Source organism: Amblyraja radiata, chromosome 5, assembly GCF_010909765.2.
Source record: "Amblyraja radiata isolate CabotCenter1 chromosome 5, sAmbRad1.1.pri, whole genome shotgun sequence".
NCBI classification, from domain to species: Eukaryota; Metazoa; Chordata; class Chondrichthyes; order Rajiformes; family Rajidae; genus Amblyraja; species Amblyraja radiata.
This window is the reverse complement of record NC_045960.1, coordinates 111,864,739-111,882,753: the sequence shown is the minus strand read 5'-3', so window position 1 is coordinate 111,882,753 and position 18,015 is coordinate 111,864,739. Positions and strand designations below refer to the sequence as shown.

The window sequence follows — 18,015 nt, the reverse complement described above, 5'->3', positions numbered from 1 at the left end:
GCAACAGATTAGTTTAGTGTGCAAAATTAACTTGGATAGGTGTGTGTGTGTGTGTGTGTTTGTTTGTTTATTTATTTGTGCACTTGAACGAGAAAGGAAAAGATCGAGGAGGAGAGTTAAAGAGAGAGAGAAAGAGAAAAAGTGAGAGAGAGAGAGAGTGTGTCCGCCGGTGGTGGGAGGGAGAAAAAAAAGCCTACGACACCTGGTATTCCCAGGCGGTCTCCCATCCAAGTACTAACCAGGCCTGAGCTTGCTTAGCTTCCAAGATCAGACGGGATCGGGCGTGTTCAGGCTAGTATGGCCGTAGGCAGAGTAGCCACACTAAACGTGTATTTAACACACGCACTCTCCTTCTCATTGTCAGTCGACCCTGAGGGGGTCGCCCGACATTCACTAGACAAGGTGAGAGGCGAGAGGCACTGCCGAGAGTCCCCGACCGTCACCCCGACCCCACGCAGCAGCAGCATCTCACTCACTCTCTCACCCCTTCCGAGATCAGACGGGATCGGGCGTGTTCAGGCTAGTATGGCCGTAGGCAGAGAGTAGCCACACTAAACGTGTATTTAACACACGCACTCTCCTTCTCATTGTTGGTCGACCCTGAGGGGGCCGCCCGACATTCACTGGACAAGGTGAGAGGCGAGAGGCACGGCCGAGAGTCCCCGACCCTGACCCCGACCCCACGCAGCAGCAGCATCTCACTCACTCTCTCACCCACTCACTCACTCACCCACCCAAGCATAAAGCAGAAAAAAACACAAAATCATCGTAACATTGTAGAAAGGAACAAAAAGCCTTTGATGAGGTCCCACACAACAGATTAGTTTACTGTGCAAAATTGACTTGGATAGGTGTGTGTGTGTGTTTGTTTGTTTATTTATTTGTGCACTTGAACGAGAAAGGAAAAGAGCGAGGAGGAGAGTTAAAGAGAGAGAGAAAGAGAGAGAGAGTGTGTGTCCCGGTGGTGGGAGGGAGAAAAAAAAGCCTACGACACCTGGTATTCCCAGGCGGTCTCCCATCCAAGTACTAACCAGGCCTGAGCTTGCTTAGCTTCCGAGATCAGACGGGATCGGGCGTGTTCAGGCTAGTATGGCCGTAGGCAGAGAGTAGCCACACTAAACGTGTATTTAACACACGCACTCTCCTTCTCATTGTCGGTCGACCCCAAGGGGGCTATGGGAACTTCACTCTTCTTCTGCTTCTTCTTCTTTGGAGTTTTACGGCAGCCGGCATCCACAATGTTGCATTGCTGCCACCTTGTGGCTTCACTCCACAGTCCTCATGTCTTTACATTATATCCTTTTTATAAGGCCAGAGGCCCTCAAGAAATTAAACAACACCTTTACTCCTTTTCCTTCCCCTCCATACTCTAGAATGTTCTTTTCTGATATATCTGTCATTCCAATATTCTTCATTTCACTGATCAAAACTCTTCTTTCTGTTTCATATCTTGTACATGCAACTAGAGCATGCTGAACTGTTTCCGGCTGATGGCATTCCTCACACAGCCCAGTAGGGTGTTTTCCCAACATTTTTAATGTGCTGTTCAGGTGAGTGTGTCCTATCCTCAATCTTGCTAATACTACCTGTTCTCTCCTGTTCCCCCCTCTTCTTGCTGTAATGCCCACTCTATTTTGTAGCGAATAGAGGTGTCTCCCCTTTGTCTCCTGTTCCCAGTATTGTTGCCATTCCTGATTTATTTTCTTCCACACAATGTGTTTTCCTTCAGATTTGGATAATTGTAAGTTTACCTCTATGTTCTCTTTTTTAACGGCCTCTTTTGCTAATTTATCCACTTTTTCATTTCCTAGCACACCAATGTGTGCTGGGACCCACAACAAAGTCACGTCACTGCCCTTCCTTGTTTCTTGGCTTAATAGTAGTAGAATTTCATACACTAGGTCAGGCCGCCTATGGGATGCACCAGACCCAATACTCTGGATTGCAGACAATGAGTCGCTACATATTAATACTTTGCATGGTTGCACCTGTTCTATCCACCGAACTGCCATCAAAATAGCGTACAGTTCCACTGTATACACTGCCAAATAGTTATTTGTTCTTTTGCAAATCTCAACATTCATCCCTTGCACTACCACAGCTGCCCCTGTTGTTTCAGCTACTGGGTCCTTTGATCCATCTGTGAAGATTAAGAGGTGTTCCCTGTATCTATTATATATATGGTTATGGTATTCTGTTTTTAGGTCCGAATTTATTCCCCTCCTTTTTGCCTCCCATATCTCCAGATCAACTTTTGGGATGTTTAGTAACCATATTGGGACAGATGGCCACAATACTGCAGGGCAGAACTCTTTGTCCTCTACTTCCATGTCCCTTGCCACACCTCCTCCAACCCAGCCGAAGCTTCCAGACTGAGCCACCCCTCTCTCCCAGCACTCCTGTACTACCTGTTTTGTTGGGTGGTTCTCTCCATGACCCTTAAGGCTTAGCCAGTAATTAGCCATTAGTTGTCTGCGGCGCAGTCTCAACGGCATCTCCCCAGTTTCCACCTGTAGTGCACATACAGGTGACGTCCGCACACCTCCTATACAGATTCTTAGAGCTTCCGCTTGGACTTTGTCCAACTCGGACAACACTGACTTAGATGCTGATCCATAAGCTAAACTGCCATACTCTAGTCTGGATCTGATCAGTGATACATAGATATGTTTAAGAGATAATATATCTGCTCCCCACTCTAAACCTGCTAAGCATCTCATTACATTGATGGCTTTTTTGCATTTTCCAATTATTTTTGTAATGTGGACCCTCCATGTTAATCTGGAGTCAAAATGGACTCCCAGGAAACGGAAATGTTTACTCTTTCCAAATTGTTGACGTATAGTTTCAACTGGACATCCTCTTTAATTTCATTCCTTGTGAAAACCATTGTCTTTGTCTTTTCTATAGATAATTTAAAACCCCATTTCACTCCCCACTCTTCCACCTGGGCTATCCCTTGCTGCATTTCCCCCACGATAACATCTATATTCTTCCCCTTTCTCCATAGACTGCCTTCATCTGCAAAGAGCGATCGCCCCATCTCTGGTTGAATGTTTGCAAATATATAATTGATCATGATTGAGAATAAGATCGGGCTTATCGCACTTCCTTGGGGAGTTCCATTCTCGACTACACATGTACTAGAGATGTCTGACCCTATTTTAACTTGGATACTTCTACCGTTAAGAAAATCCATTCTCCAGTTAAAAATATTTCCTCCTACTCCCATTAAATGCAGCTTCATTAGAAGACCTTCTCTCCACAACATATCATAAGCCTTCTCTACATCAAAAAATACAGTAACTACAGATTCTTTTTTAATTAACTTGTGCTTTCCTTAAATCATCTTCCAAGCACAGAACTGGACTTCACTCGCCCCTCTCCAGGAACTATACATCAGGAGGTGCAACTCCAGAGCCAATAAGATCATGGGAGACCCCTTCCACCCATGCAACGGACTGTTCCAGCTGCTACGTTCAGGCAAACCCCTCCGTTGCCATGCTGTGAGAATGGAGAGGTTGAGAAGGGGTTTCTTCCCGGAGGCCATTAGGACTGTAAACTCCAATCTCACCAGGGACTAACTTTACTGTACCACTCTACTGCTTTTTTTTTAATTGATGTTTTTTTCCCCTTTTCCTTCCGCCCACCATATTTAATATGTAAAAGAATATGTGATTCTGTTCCATTCTGTTTGGTTGTTTGTTTGTTTGTCTTTTTGCACAAAGTCCGCGAGCATTGCCACTTTCATTTCACTGCACATCTCGTATGTGTATGTGACGAATAAACTTGACTTGACTTGGCTCACTCACTCACCCACCCACTCAAGCATAAAGCCAAAAAAAAAAACACACAAAATCATCGTAACATTGTAGATTGGAACAAAAAGCCTTTGACGAGGTTCCACACAACAGATTAGTTTAGTGTGCAAAATTAACTTGGATAGGTGTGTGTGTGTGTGTGTGTGTTTGTTTGTTTATTTATTTGTGCACTTGAACGAGAAAGGAAAAGATCGAGGAGGAGAGTTAAAGAGAGAGAGAAAGAGAAAGAGTGAGAGAGAGAGTGTGTCCGCCGGTGGTGGGAGGGAGAAAAAAAAGCCTACGACACCTGGTATTCCCAGGCGGTCTCCCATCCAAGTACTAACCAGGCCTGAGCTTGCTTAGCTTCCGAGATCAGACGGGATCGGGCGTGTTCAGGCTAGTATGGCCGTAGGCAGAGAGTAGCCACACTAAACGTGTATTTAACACACGCACTCTCCTTCTCATTGTCGGTCGACCCCAAGGGGGCTATGGGAACTTCACTCTTCTTCTGCTTCTTCTTCTTTGGAGTTTTACGGCAGCCGGCATCCACAATGTTGCATTGCTGCCACCTTGTGGCTTCACTCCACAGTCCTCATGTCTTTACATTATATCCTTTTTATAAGGCCAGAGGCCCTCAAGAAATTAAACAACACCTTTACTCCTTTTCCTTCCCCTCCATACTCTAGAATGTTCTTTTCTGATATATCTGTCATTCCAATTTTCTTCATTTCACTGATCAAAACTCTTCTTTCTGTTTCATATCTTGTACATGCAACTAGAGCATGCTGAACTGTTTCCGGCTGATGGCATTCCTCACACAGCCCAGTAGGGTGTTTTCCCAACATTTTTAATGTGCTGTTCAGGTGAGTGTGTCCTATCCTCAATCTTGCTAATACTACCTGTTCTCTCCTGTTCCCCCCTCTTCTTGCTGTAATGCCCACTCTATTTTGTAGCGAATAGAGGTGTCTCCCCTTTGTCTCCTGTTCCCAGTATTGTTGCCATTCCTGATTTATTTTCTTCCACACAATGTGTTTTCCTTCAGATTTGGATAATTGTAAGTTTACCTCTATGTTCTCTTTTTTAACGGCCTCTTTTGCTAATTTATCCACTTTTTCATTTCCTAGCACACCAATGTGTGCTGGGACCCACAACAAAGTCACGTCACTGCCCTTCCTTGTTTCTTGGCTTAATAGTAGTAGAATTTCATACACTAGGTCAGGCCGCCTATGGGATGCACCAGACCCAATACTCTGGATTGCAGACAATGAGTCGCTACATATTAATACTTTGCATGGTTGCACCTGTTCTATCCACCGAACTGCCATCAAAATAGCGTACAGTTCCACTGTATACACTGCCAAATAGTTATTTGTTCTTTTGCAAATCTCAACATTCATCCCTTGCACTACCACAGCTGCCCCTGTTGTTTCAGCTACTGGGTCCTTTGATCCATCTGTGAAGATTAAGAGGTGTTCCCTGTATCTATTATATATATGGTTATGGTATTCTGTTTTTAGGTCCGAATTTTTTTCCCTCCTTTTTGCCTCCCATATCTCCAGATCAACTTTTGGGATGTTTAGTAACCATATTGGGACAGATGGCCACAATACTGCAGGGCAGAACTCTTTGTCCTCTACTTCCATGTCCCTTGCCACACCTCCTCCAACCCAGCCGAAGCTTCCAGACTGAGCCACCCCTCTCTCCCAGCACTCCTGTACTACCTGTTTTGTTGGGTGGTTCTCTCCATGACCCTTAAGGCTTAGCCAGTAATTAGCCATTAGTTGTCTGCGGCGCAGTCTCAACGGCATCTCCCCAGTTTCCACCTGTAGTGCACATACAGGTGACGTCCGCACACCTCCTATACAGATTCTTAGAGCTTCCGCTTGGACTTTGTCCAACTCGGACAACACTGACTTAGATGCTGATCCATAAGCTATACTGCCATACTCTAGTCTGGATCTGATCAGTGATACATAGATATGTTTAAGAGATAATATATCTGCTCCCCACTCTAAACCTGCTAAGCATCTCATTACATTGATGGCTTTTTTGCATTTTCCAATTATTTTTGTAATGTGGACCCTCCATGTTAATCTGGAGTCAAAATGGACTCCCAGGAAACGGAAATGTTTTACTCTTTCCAAATTGTTGCCGTATAGTTTTAACTGGACATCCTCTTTAATTTCCTTCCTTGTGAAAACCGTTGTCTTTGTCTTCTCTATAGAGAATTTAAAACCCCATTTCACTCCCCACTCTTCCACCTGGGCTATCCCTTGCTGCATTTTTCCCACGATAAAATCTATATTCTTCCCCTTTCTCCATAGGCTGCCATCATCTGCAAAGAGCGATCGCCCCATCTCTGGTTGAATGTTTGCAAATATATCATTGATCATGATTGAGAATAGGATCGGGCTTATCGCACTTCCTTGGGGAGTTCCATTCTCGACTACACATTTACTAGAGATGTCTGACCCTATTTTAACTTGGATACTTCTACCGTTAAGAAAATCCATTATCCAGTTAAAAATATTTCCTCCTACTCCCATTAAATGCAGCTTTATTAGAAGACCTTCTCTCCACAACATATCATAAGCCTTCTCTACATCAAAAAATACAGTAACTACAGATTCTTTTTTAACTTGTGCTTTCCTTATATCATCTTCCAAGCACAGAACTGGACTTCACTCGCCCCTCTCCAGGAACTATACATCAGGAGGTGCAACTCCAGAGCCAATAAGATCATGGGAGACCCCTTCCACCCATGCAACGGACTGTTCCAGCTGCTACGTTCAGGCAAACCCCTCCGTTGCCATGCTGTGAGAATGGAGAGGTTGAGAAGGGGTTTCTTCCCGGAGGCCATTAGGACTGTAAACTCCAATCTCACCAGGGACTAACTTTACTGTACCACTCTACTGCTTTTTTTTTAATTGATGTTTTTTTCCCCTTTTCCTTCCGCCCACCATATTTAATATGTAAAAGAATATGTGATTCTGTTCCATTCTGTTTGTAGTTTGTTTGGTTGTTTGTTTGTTTGTCTTTTTGCACAAAGTCCGCGAGCATTGCCACTTTCATTTCACTGCACATCTCGTATGTGTATGTGACGAATAAACTTGACTTGACTTGGCTCACTCACTCACCCACCCACTCAAGCATAAAGCCAAAAAAAAAAACACACAAAATCATCGTAACATTGTAGATTGGAACAAAAAGCCTTTGACGAGGTTCCACGCAACAGATTAGTTTAGTGTGCAAAATTAACTTGGATAGGTGTGTGTGTGTGTGTGTGTTTGTTTGTTTATTTATTTGTGCACTTGAACGAGAAAGGAAAAGATCGAGGAGGAGAGTTAAAGAGAGAGAGAAAGAGAAAGAGTGAGAGAGAGAGTGTGTCCGCCGGTGGTGGGAGGGAGAAAAAAAAGCCTACGACACCTGGTATTCCCAGGCGGTCTCCCATCCAAGTACTAACCAGGCCTGAGCTTGCTTAGCTTCCGAGATCAGACGGGATCGGGCGTGTTCAGGCTAGTATGGCCGTAGGCAGAGAGTAGCCACACTAAACGTGTATTTAACACACGCACTCTCCTTCTCATTGTCGGTCGACCCCAAGGGGGCTATGGGAACTTCACTCTTCTTCTGCTTCTTCTTCTTTGGAGTTTTACGGCAGCCGGCATCCACAATGTTGCATTTGCTGCCACCTTCTGGCTTCACTCCACAGTCCTCATGTCTTTACATTAGATCCTGTTTATAAGCCCAGGGACCCTCAAGAAATCAAACAACACCTTTACTCCTTTTCCTTTCCCTCCACGCTCTAGAATGTTCTTTACTGATATTTCTGTCAATTCCAATTTTCCTCATTTCGACTGATCATAACTCCTCTTTCTGTCTCATATCTCTACATGCAACTAGGGCATGCTGAACTGTTTCTGGCTGATGGCATTCCTCACACAGCCCAGTAGGGTGTTTTCCCAACTATTTTTAATGTGCTGTTCAGGTGAGTGTGTCCTATCCTCAATCTTGCTAATACTACCTGTTCCCTCCTGTTCCCCCCTCTTCTTGCTGTAATGCCCACTCTATTTTGTAGCGAATAGAGGTGTCTCCCCTTTGTCTCCTGTTCCCAGTATTGTTGCCATTCCTGATTTATTTTCTTCCACACAATGTGTTTTCCTTCAGATTTGGATAATTGTAAGTTTACCTCTATGTTCTCTTTTTTAACGGCCTCTTTTGCTAATTTATCCACTTTTTCATTTCCTAGCACACCAATGTGTGCTGGGACCCACAACAAAGTCACGTCACTGCCCTTCCTTGTTTCTTGGCTTAATAGTAGTAGAATTTCATACACTAGGTCAGGCCGCCTATGGGATGCACCAGACCCAATACTCTGGATTGCAGACAATGAGTCGCTACATATTAATACTTTGCATGGTTGCACCTGTTCTATCCACCGAACTGCCATCAAAATAGCGTACAGTTCCACTGTATACACTGCCAAATAGTTATTTGTTCTTTTGCAAATCTCAACATTCATCCCTTGCACTACCACAGCTGCCCCTGTTGTTTCAGCTACTGGGTCCTTTGATCCATCTGTGAAGATTAAGAGGTGTTCCCTGTATCTATTATATATATGGTTATGGTATTCTGTTTTTAGGTCCGAATTTTTTTCCCTCCTTTTTGCCTCCCATATCTCCAGATCAACTTTTGGGATGTTTAGTAACCATATTGGGACAGATGGCCACAATACTGCAGGGCAGAACTCTTTGTCCTCTACTTCCATGTCCCTTGCCACACCTCCTCCAACCCAGCCGAAGCTTCCAGACTGAGCCACCCCTCTCTCCCAGCACTCCTGTACTACCTGTTTTGTTGGGTGGTTCTCTCCATGACCCTTAAGGCTTAGCCAGTAATTAGCCATTAGTTGTCTGCGGCGCAGTCTCAACGGCATCTCCCCAGTTTCCACCTGTAGTGCACATACAGGTGACGTCCGCACACCTCCTATACAGATTCTTAGAGCTTCCGCTTGGACTTTGTCCAACTCGGACAACACTGACTTAGATGCTGATCCATAAGCTATACTGCCATACTCTAGTCTGGATCTGATCAGTGATACATAGATATGTTTAAGAGATAATATATCTGCTCCCCACTCTAAACCTGCTAAGCATCTCATTACATTGATGGCTTTTTTGCATTTTCCAATTATTTTTGTAATGTGGACCCTCCATGTTAATCTGGAGTCAAAATGGACTCCCAGGAAACGGAAATGTTTTACTCTTTCCAAATTGTTGCCGTATAGTTTTAACTGGACATCCTCTTTAATTTCCTTCCTTGTGAAAACCGTTGTCTTTGTCTTCTCTATAGAGAATTTAAAACCCCATTTCACTCCCCACTCTTCCACCTGGGCTATCCCTTGCTGCATTTTTCCCACGATAAAATCTATATTCTTCCCCTTTCTCCATAGGCTGCCATCATCTGCAAAGAGCGATCGCCCCATCTCTGGTTGAATGTTTGCAAATATATCATTGATCATGATTGAGAATAGGATCGGGCTTATCGCACTTCCTTGGGGAGTTCCATTCTCGACTACACATTTACTAGAGATGTCTGACCCTATTTTAACTTGGATACTTCTACCGTTAAGAAAATCCATTATCCAGTTAAAAATATTTCCTCCTACTCCCATTAAATGCAGCTTTATTAGAAGACCTTCTCTCCACAACATATCATAAGCCTTCTCTACATCAAAAAATACAGTAACTACAGATTCTTTTTTAACTTGTGCTTTCCTTATATCATCTTCCAAGCACAGAACTGGACTTCACTCGCCCCTCTCCAGGAACTATACATCAGGAGGTGCAACTCCAGAGCCAATAAGATCATGGGAGACCCCTTCCACCCATGCAACGGACTGTTCCAGCTGCTACGTTCAGGCAAACCCCTCCGTTGCCATGCTGTGAGAATGGAGAGGTTGAGAAGGGGTTTCTTCCCGGAGGCCATTAGGACTGTAAACTCCAATCTCACCAGGGACTAACTTTACTGTACCACTCTACTGCTTTTTTTTTAATTGATGTTTTTTTCCCCTTTTCCTTCCGCCCACCATATTTAATATGTAAAAGAATATGTGATTCTGTTCCATTCTGTTTGGTTGTTTGTTTGTTTGTCTTTTTGCACAAAGTCCGCGAGCATTGCCACTTTCATTTCACTGCACATCTCGTATGTGTATGTGACGAATTGACTTGACTTGACTTGGCTCACTCACTCACCCACCCACTCACGCGTAAAGCCAAAAAAAAAACCACACAAAATCATCGTAACATTGTAGATTGGAACAAAAAGCCTTTGACGAGGTTCCACACAACAGATTAGTTTAGTGTGCAAAATTAACTTGGATAGGTGTGTGTGTGTGTGTGTGTTTGTTTGTTTGTTTATTTATTTATTTGTGCACTTGAACGAGAAAGGAAAAGATCGAGGAGGAGAGTTAAAGAGAGAGAGAAAGAGAAAGAGTGAGAGAGAGAGAGAGTGTGTCCGCCGGTGGTGGGAGGGAGGAAAAAAAAGCCTACGACACCTGGTATTCCCAGGCGGTCTCCCATCCAAGTACTAACCAGGCCTGAGCTTGCTTAGCTTCCGAGATCAGACGGGATCGGGCGTGTTCAGGCTAGTATGGCCGTAGGCAGAGAGTAGCAACACTAAACGTGTATTTAACACACGCACTCTCCTTCTCATTGTCGGTCGACCCTGAGGGGGCCGCCCGACATTCACTAGACAAGGTGAGAGGCGAGAGGCACTGCCGAGAGTCCCCGACCGTCACCCCGACCCCACGCAGCAGCAGCATCTCACTCACTCTCTCACCCCTTCCGAGATCAGACGGGATCGGGCGTGTTCAGGCTAGTATGGCCGTAGGCAGAGAGTGGCCACACTAAACGTGTATTTAACACACGCACTCTCCTTCTCATTGTCAGTCGACCCTGAGGGGGCCGCCAGACATTCACTGTACAAGGTGAGAGGCGAGAGGCACGGCCGAGAGTCCCCGACCCTGACCCCGACCCCACGCAGCAGCAGCATCTCACTCACTCTCTCACCCCTTCCGAGATCAGACGGGATCGGGCGTGTTCAGGCTAGTATGGCCGTAGGCAGAGAGTGGCCACACTAAACGTGTATTTAACACACGCACTCTCCTTCTCATTGTCAGTCGACCCTGAGGGGGCCGCCAGACATTCACTGTACAAGGTGAGAGGCGAGAGGCACGGCCGAGAGTCCCCGACCCTGACCCCGACCCCACGCAGCAGCAGCATCTCACTCACTCTCTCACCCACCCAAGCATAAAGCAGAAAAAAACACAAAATCATCGTAACATTGTAGATAGGAACAAAAAGCCTTTGACGAGGTCCCACACAACAGATTAGTTTAGTGTGCAAAATTGACTTGGATAGGTGCGTGTGTGTGTGTTTGTTTGTTTGTGGACTTGAACGAGAAAGGAAAAGAGCGAGGAGGAGAGTTAAAGAGAGAGAGAGAGAACGAGGAAGAGAGAGTGTCCCCCAGTGGTGGGAGAGGGTAAAAAAAGCCTACGGCACCTGGTATTTAACACACGCACTCTCGATGAAGAGAGGCCCTAAGCTGTTCCACTTGTGAGCCCCACACCCCCCAATCCCCCGCCCGCACGACTAGAGGAAGATGGTCCACCAGATTGACACCGATTTGCAGCCGAATGTGGCCAATGTGATATGGGGCTGGAAAGCTGTGCTTTATTTATTCATTTATTTATTGCCACCGCTAGTGTCGAGTTATTGGCTTAAAACAATATTATTCTGAAATGGAGGGCAAGAAAAATGACTGACGGGTTGTTTAGAGACTACAGTGCGTTGTGACAGCATATGTAAGAAAGGCCTATGACAGTGTCAAAAATATTATACACCTTGCAGGGCTCTCACTTAATTTTTTTTCTCTGTTGTCAGCCGGGCAACCTTGGCAGCTTTTAAAGTTGCGAAATGACAGTTTAGGTGGTCATTTAAGACGACTTGCATGATGCGTGCGATAATTAGCTTGGACGAAGTGCGTAGTTACCAGTCGGAATTATGCTCAATGAAGCATTCACATATTATTTCTGCTTCAAATAAAACCACAATCTAAACATATTCACCATTCAAGACATGATATATACAATGACATGCAGCAAAATTATAATACAGTATCTCAACTCTTTTTACACATTGCAATGAATACAATTTCTATTATTTCTTTCCACTTCCAAACAAAAATGTGGTTGGATTATTCAGCGTATGATCAACCTCGGTGAGACCAAGCATAGGCTTGGCGATCGCTTCGCACAATACCTCCACTCACTTCGCAATAACCAACCTGATCTCCCGGTGGCTCAACACTTCAACTCCCCTTCCCATTCCGACCTTTCTGTCCTGGGCCTTCTCCATGGCCAGAGTGAGGCCCACCGCATATTGGAGGAGCAGCACCTCATATTTGCTTGGTTAGTTTACACCCCAGCGGTATGAACATTGGCTTCTCTAATTTCAGGTAGTCCTTGCTTTCTCCCTCCTTCCCAGCTCTCCCACAGCCTACTGTCTCCGCCTCTTCCTTTATTTTTCATGTCACCCCCCCTCCCCGACAATCTGAAGAAGGGTCTCGACCCGAAACGTAGTCTATTCCTTCGCTCTACAGATGCTGCCTTACTCGCTGATGTTCTCCAGCTTTTTTGTCTACCAATGGGATCCCACCACTGGCCACATCTTCCCATCTCTTCACCTGTTGGCTTTCTGCAGAGACCGCTCCCTCCGTAACTCTCTGGTCAATTCGTCCCTTCCCACCCAAACCACCCCCTCTCCTGGCACTTTCCCTTGCAACCGCAGGAAATGCTACACTTGTCGTTTTAATTAAGTTCAAGACTGTGGGGCTGAACATTGGCCATAAAATTGCTGCCTAAAAGTGCCACAGAACCGGAATTGATCCTGAATATGGGTGCTGTCTGTATGGAGTTTGCTCCTTTTCCCTTTGATCACATGGGTTTTCTCCGGGTACTTTGTTTCCTTCCACATTCCAAAGTTGTGCAGGAACCTATTTCAGACCCAACCCAAACGTAATATTTTCCTTTTGTCCGGAGATTCTGTCTGACCTGTTGAGTTACTCCAGCTTTTTGTGTCTATCTTCAGTTTAAGCCAGCATCTGCAGTTCCTTCCTACACACACGATACTATACGATAGAACTTTATTAATCCCAGGAGGGAAATTGTGTGTGTGTGTGTGGGTATATATATATTATACACACACACATATATTTATATAGTTATATATTCATATATAAATTACACTGTTTTGTTTTCTCGTTTATAACATTGTTTACAGAGTACTATGTTTACATATTCTGTTGTGCTGCTGCAAGTAAGGATTTCATTGTTCTAACTGGGACATGAGAGAATAAAACACTCTTGACTTACTCCGCTAATGTGTGGGAAAGAACTAGTGTATGGGTGATTGGTGGTCGGCGTGGACTCGGTGGGCTGAAGAGCCCGTTTCCACGCTGTATCTTTAAATTAAACTAAAGACACTAAAACCAGAGGGAGTCTAAAGAAGGGTCTCTACCCGAAATGTCACCCAATTTCTTCTATCCTGAGTTGCTTGCTGCTCCATGGAGTTCCCCCGCACAATTAAAGCATGGAATAGTCTTCACCCTACCATAGTTACCCAACCAGATGCAACTACATTTTAAGGTACCTCTTTTTTTCCCCAAGGACCCATTTTTGTTTAAGTCCAAGTCAAGAGTCAAGAGAGTTTTATTGTCATGTGTCCCAGATAGGACAATGAAATTCTTGCTTGCTGCAGCACAACAGAATATGTAAACATAATACAGAACAGGAGATAAAAGTTCACCATAGACCATATATATACACAATAAATAAACAGATAAAATGCAATATGCTGTTATTGTTCAGCCCTCTACCACCTCCAGTTTAAATTCCATTTAGAATATTTATGGAGGACCAGGAAACCAGAAGCAAGAGTTACTCCAGATCCAGGGTCAGGGAATGATTCTGCGTTGGTTTTCAGCGCTGGCGGCGAGGCAGCGACCGGACAGCAATGGCGGCCAAATCTCCCACAATTCAAAGCGAGGGAGAAAGTGCCCAGCGCCGACCAGTTGCCGTTGCAGTGCGCATGCGCAGGGCGGCCGATGATGTGCTGGCCGTGGTTGGGCGCATGTGCAGAGGGAGAGCACGTGCAGGCCGCAGCAATACGCATGTGCAAGGCGGCCTGCCGTGCTGGCGGATGAGGAGCGAGCGGAGTGCGGAGACCAGGCAGCCCGGATATGGATAGCGGGGGGAGACGGAGAGAGAGAGTGTGGGGGGCCGCCCAGAGTGAACGGCAGGTGTCCTGCCTTGGCTAGAGGCCCCTAGATTTCGAGGCCCTAGGCTTCAGCCTATGAAGCCTAGTGGTAAATCCGGCTCTGCGAGGCCCCCCTAGATGTCGAGGCCCTAAGCTTAAGGTTGTCTAGCTTATTGGTAAATCCGGCCCTGATCCTCAGAGACACTCTGAATTCCCTCAATTGCCTGAGGTGGTAAAGGCGCTGCCTTGCCTTACTCACGAGTGCTGCGGCATGTGATGTCCATGTCATATCCTCAGAGATGTGGACTCCCAGATATTTAAAACAGCTCACCCTATCCACAGTATCCCCATTTATCCTCAATGGTGTGTACGTCCTCGGATGATGTGCCCTCCTAAAGTCAACGATCAGCTCCTTAGTTTTTTTGTTGTTCAAGAGGAGGCTGTTGTGCTGACACCAGAGTGCAAGATCAGCCACCTCCTCCTGTGGGCCTTCTCATCATTGTCTGAGATCAGGCCCACCACCACAGTGTCATCAGCAAACTTAATTATTGAGTTAGAGCTGAACCTAGCCACAGTCATGTGTGTACAGGGAGTACAGTAGGGGGCTGAGGACGCAACCCTGGGGCGATCCTGTGCTCAGGGTGAGGGACTTCGATGTATTCCCTCCCATCTTGACTACCTGGGGCCTGGAGGCGAGAAAGTCCAGGGCCCAGGCACATAGGGGGGTGTTTAGCACTAATTCCAGCAGCTTCTCGGCCAGTCTGGTGGGGACTATCGTGTTGAAGGCTGAACTGAAGTCTATGAACAGCATCCTCACATAGCCCCCCTTCTGGCTGTCAAGATGAGAGAGAGCGGTGTGCAAAACCTGGGAGATCGCATTGTCCGTGGATCTGTTCGGACGGTATGCGAACTGTAACGGGTCCATGTTGCGAGAGAGGAAGGTGCAGATGTGTTTCTTTACTAGCCTCTCAAAGCATTTCATGACTACCGAGGTGAGGGTCACCGGACGGTAGTCATTCAGACAGGCTGGGGAGGCATTTTTTGGTACCGATACAATGATGGATTTTATGAAGCAGGCAGGGACCACGGACTTGGCCAAGGAGAGATTGAATATTGTAGTGAGCACCGGGGCTAGCTGCGTAGCACAGGAGTTGAGTACTCGCCCCGAGATGCCATCGGGGCCTGCAGCTTTCCTCGTGTTCACCCGTGTCAGAGCCCTCCTCACATCGTGCTCGGACAGCAAGAATGTGTGCACATTCCTCCCTTCAGCTCCCATAAACATCCACCACAGTGACTCCTCCACATACCTCTCTGAGCCGAGAAAAATTCAATCTCTCCCTTCTTTGTCCTCCCGCGGTCGGGGGCCTCTAACCTTCCGTTGACGGGACGATCTTACTCCCGTAGCCGGCAAGGTAGTCGGGGCGATCAAGCTCCTGCATCGGTGGGGGAATCTCAACTCCCCCGCACTGGGCGATCTACCCCGGGTCGGTGCCAGTCGAACATTGTGCGGCTTCTGGAGCTTCCCGACGTCGGTCTCAACCCAAGACTGCGAGCTTCTTGATTGTAAAGTCCGCAGGCCGCGGTTGGAGCGTTGATCCCAGGCAAGGGATCGGGTCCGATGGTAAGTCCACGGCCCCGTGGTGGGGCTCAAAGTCAGTCCCGAGCAAGGCCTCCGGCTCCACGATGTTAGGCCGTAGAGCGACCGGAGATACGATCCGGAAAACAATCGCATCTCTGGCAAGGTTAGAGATTGAAAAAAAGTTTCCCCCGACCCGCCTTCCCATACATAAAACAAAAAGACAGACTGTTGACGAGGCTGCCCTCGAAGCGCCACCTGGTGGTAGATAAAACTGTGTAGATAAAACTATGAATGCTGATATATGCTAAAGGGAATAACGTTTAGTGCAAGATAAAGTCCAGTAAAGTCCGATTAAATATAGTGCGAGGGTCACCAATGAGGTAGATAGTAGTTCAGGACCGCTCTCTGGTTGTGGTTGGATGATTCAGTTGCCTGATAACAGCTGATAAGAAACTGTCCCTGAATCTGGAGGTGTGCGTTTTCACACTTCTGTACCCCTTGCCCGATGGGAGAGGGGAGAAGAGGGAGTGGCCAGGGTGCGACTGGTCCTTGATTATGCTACTGGCCTTGCCGAGGCAGCGTGAGGTGTAGATGGAGTCAATGGAAGGGAGGTTCGTTTGTGCGATGGTCTGGGCTGCGTCCACAACTTCACGACAGACTACATCAGCAAGTGTGGAGAGGCTTGCGTACAAAAGAAGATGATACCTGTGTTCCCCAACCGTGGTGAACCATGAGGTCCATCCACTACCAGGTGAAGTCCATGTCTGCAGTGGTCAAGACATCTATCCACGACGTTTACAAGCCCATTAAAGATGCCAGGAGGGAAATATGGATGAGGTTGGCGCTAGAATAACTACAAGGACATCCATAGATTGTGGCAAGGCTTGCACACTCCAACGGGCTCCAATGTGATGCTGGACATTATCGCTGGTAACAATGGGACCTTCCCCAACAAGCCCAATGCATTCTACTAGAGTGGCACGGTGGCGCAGTGGTAGAGTTGCTGCCTCACAGCGCCAGAGACCCGGGTTCCATCCCGACTACAGGTGCTGTCTGTACGGAGTTTGTACCTTCTCCCCGTGACCTGCGTGGGTTTTCTCCGAGATCTTCGGTTTCCTCCCACACTCCAAAGACGTACAGGTTTGTGGGTAAATTGGCTTGGTATAAATGTAAATTGTCCATCGTGTGTGTAGGGGTGTGTTAATGTGCTGGGGTCACTGATCGGTCTGGATACGATAGCCTGTTTCCGTGCTGTATCTCTAAACTAAACCCTGCGTGGGTTTTCTCCGTGTGCACCGGTTTCCTCCCACACTCCAAAGACGTACAGGTTTGTAGGTTAATTGGCTTCGGCAAAAATTGTTAATTGTCCCCAGTGCGTGTAGGATAACGCAAGTGTGCGGGGATCACTGGCCGGAGCGGACTCGGTGGGCCGAAGAGGGCCTCTCCTTCTCGCTCTCATCCCCTCTCTCCTCCCCCTCTGCCCCACTCTCTACCCCCTCCCTGTCGACGTTAACCTCCCCCACCCCCCGCGCCCGGCGTCAGCTCCCTCCCCGCCCGGGATCAACTCTCTTTTCAACTTTGAAAAAAAGTTCCCCCTTTCTATGACCCAACTATGGACGCTCGTTCGCTCACGGCCGTCCAGCTGTTGACACTTCCCGCCCGCCTTCACCCTCTCAATTGTCGGCGCCCATCAAACAACCGCCCGCACCGGCACCTCCCCACCCAGCCAGCAGTGTCCGCCCGTTAACCGCACGGTCCAACTGTTGCCGATTCAATTGTCAATAGGGTGATTTCACGAAAGGTCACTGGAGCGTAAATCCCCACTCACGTGACCGAAAATTTTAACTGGGGGACAAGCGTCACTTCCGGTACATGTTAGTGAATGGGAAAACACGCACTTTCACACCCGTTAAAAACATCGAAAACGGCCAGGTTTTGAGCTGCAATTTACGGAGCCAGTCGGGGTGACCGTGAGGCACAGCTACCTAAATTTACAGTCCAAAAAAAAGATAGAAACTAAGGTAAATACAAGAGGGAGCTGAAGGTGTAAAAAAGGCGGAAGTGCTTGCGGACTTTTTTCTTGGAGATTTAAAGATCCAAAATATCGGGAATTATCGCGTTTGCTCGCTGCATTTCATCAAAAGTGGCATTATTGACTTTTTATCTTTATTCATTTGTTATATGAAAAGTATTAAAAGTTAGAAACCCGTCAGTAAAATTGCAAAACAGCCCATGGTTCTCAGGTAGGTTTTAACATGCAAAATGAACACGCTTCTGAAGCTCCATTTAAATAATCGTAAACTCTCAATGCGTTTGGAAATCAATT

General features: G+C 46.5%; 5 non-coding genes across 5 annotated transcripts; all 5 read right to left on the bottom strand.

The window, feature by feature from the left end:
• Window positions 1-190: 190 nt before the first annotated feature.
• Window positions 191-309, bottom strand: LOC116973810. Its single transcript, XR_004412129.1, has one exon. It is a non-coding gene; the product is annotated as a 5S ribosomal RNA (ribosomal RNA).
• Window positions 310-982: 673 nt separating this feature from the next.
• Window positions 983-1,101, bottom strand: LOC116973927. Its single transcript, XR_004412204.1, has one exon. It is a non-coding gene; the product is annotated as a 5S ribosomal RNA (ribosomal RNA).
• Window positions 1,102-4,095: 2,994 nt separating this feature from the next.
• On the bottom strand, window positions 4,096-4,214 carry LOC116973925. The gene has a single exon (XR_004412202.1). It is a non-coding gene; the product is annotated as a 5S ribosomal RNA (ribosomal RNA).
• Window positions 4,215-7,214: 3,000 nt separating this feature from the next.
• Window positions 7,215-7,333, bottom strand: LOC116973924. The gene has a single exon (XR_004412201.1). It is a non-coding gene; the product is annotated as a 5S ribosomal RNA (ribosomal RNA).
• Window positions 7,334-10,338: 3,005 nt separating this feature from the next.
• On the bottom strand, window positions 10,339-10,457 carry LOC116973923. Its single transcript, XR_004412200.1, has one exon. It is a non-coding gene; the product is annotated as a 5S ribosomal RNA (ribosomal RNA).
• Window positions 10,458-18,015: the final 7,558 nt, after the last annotated feature.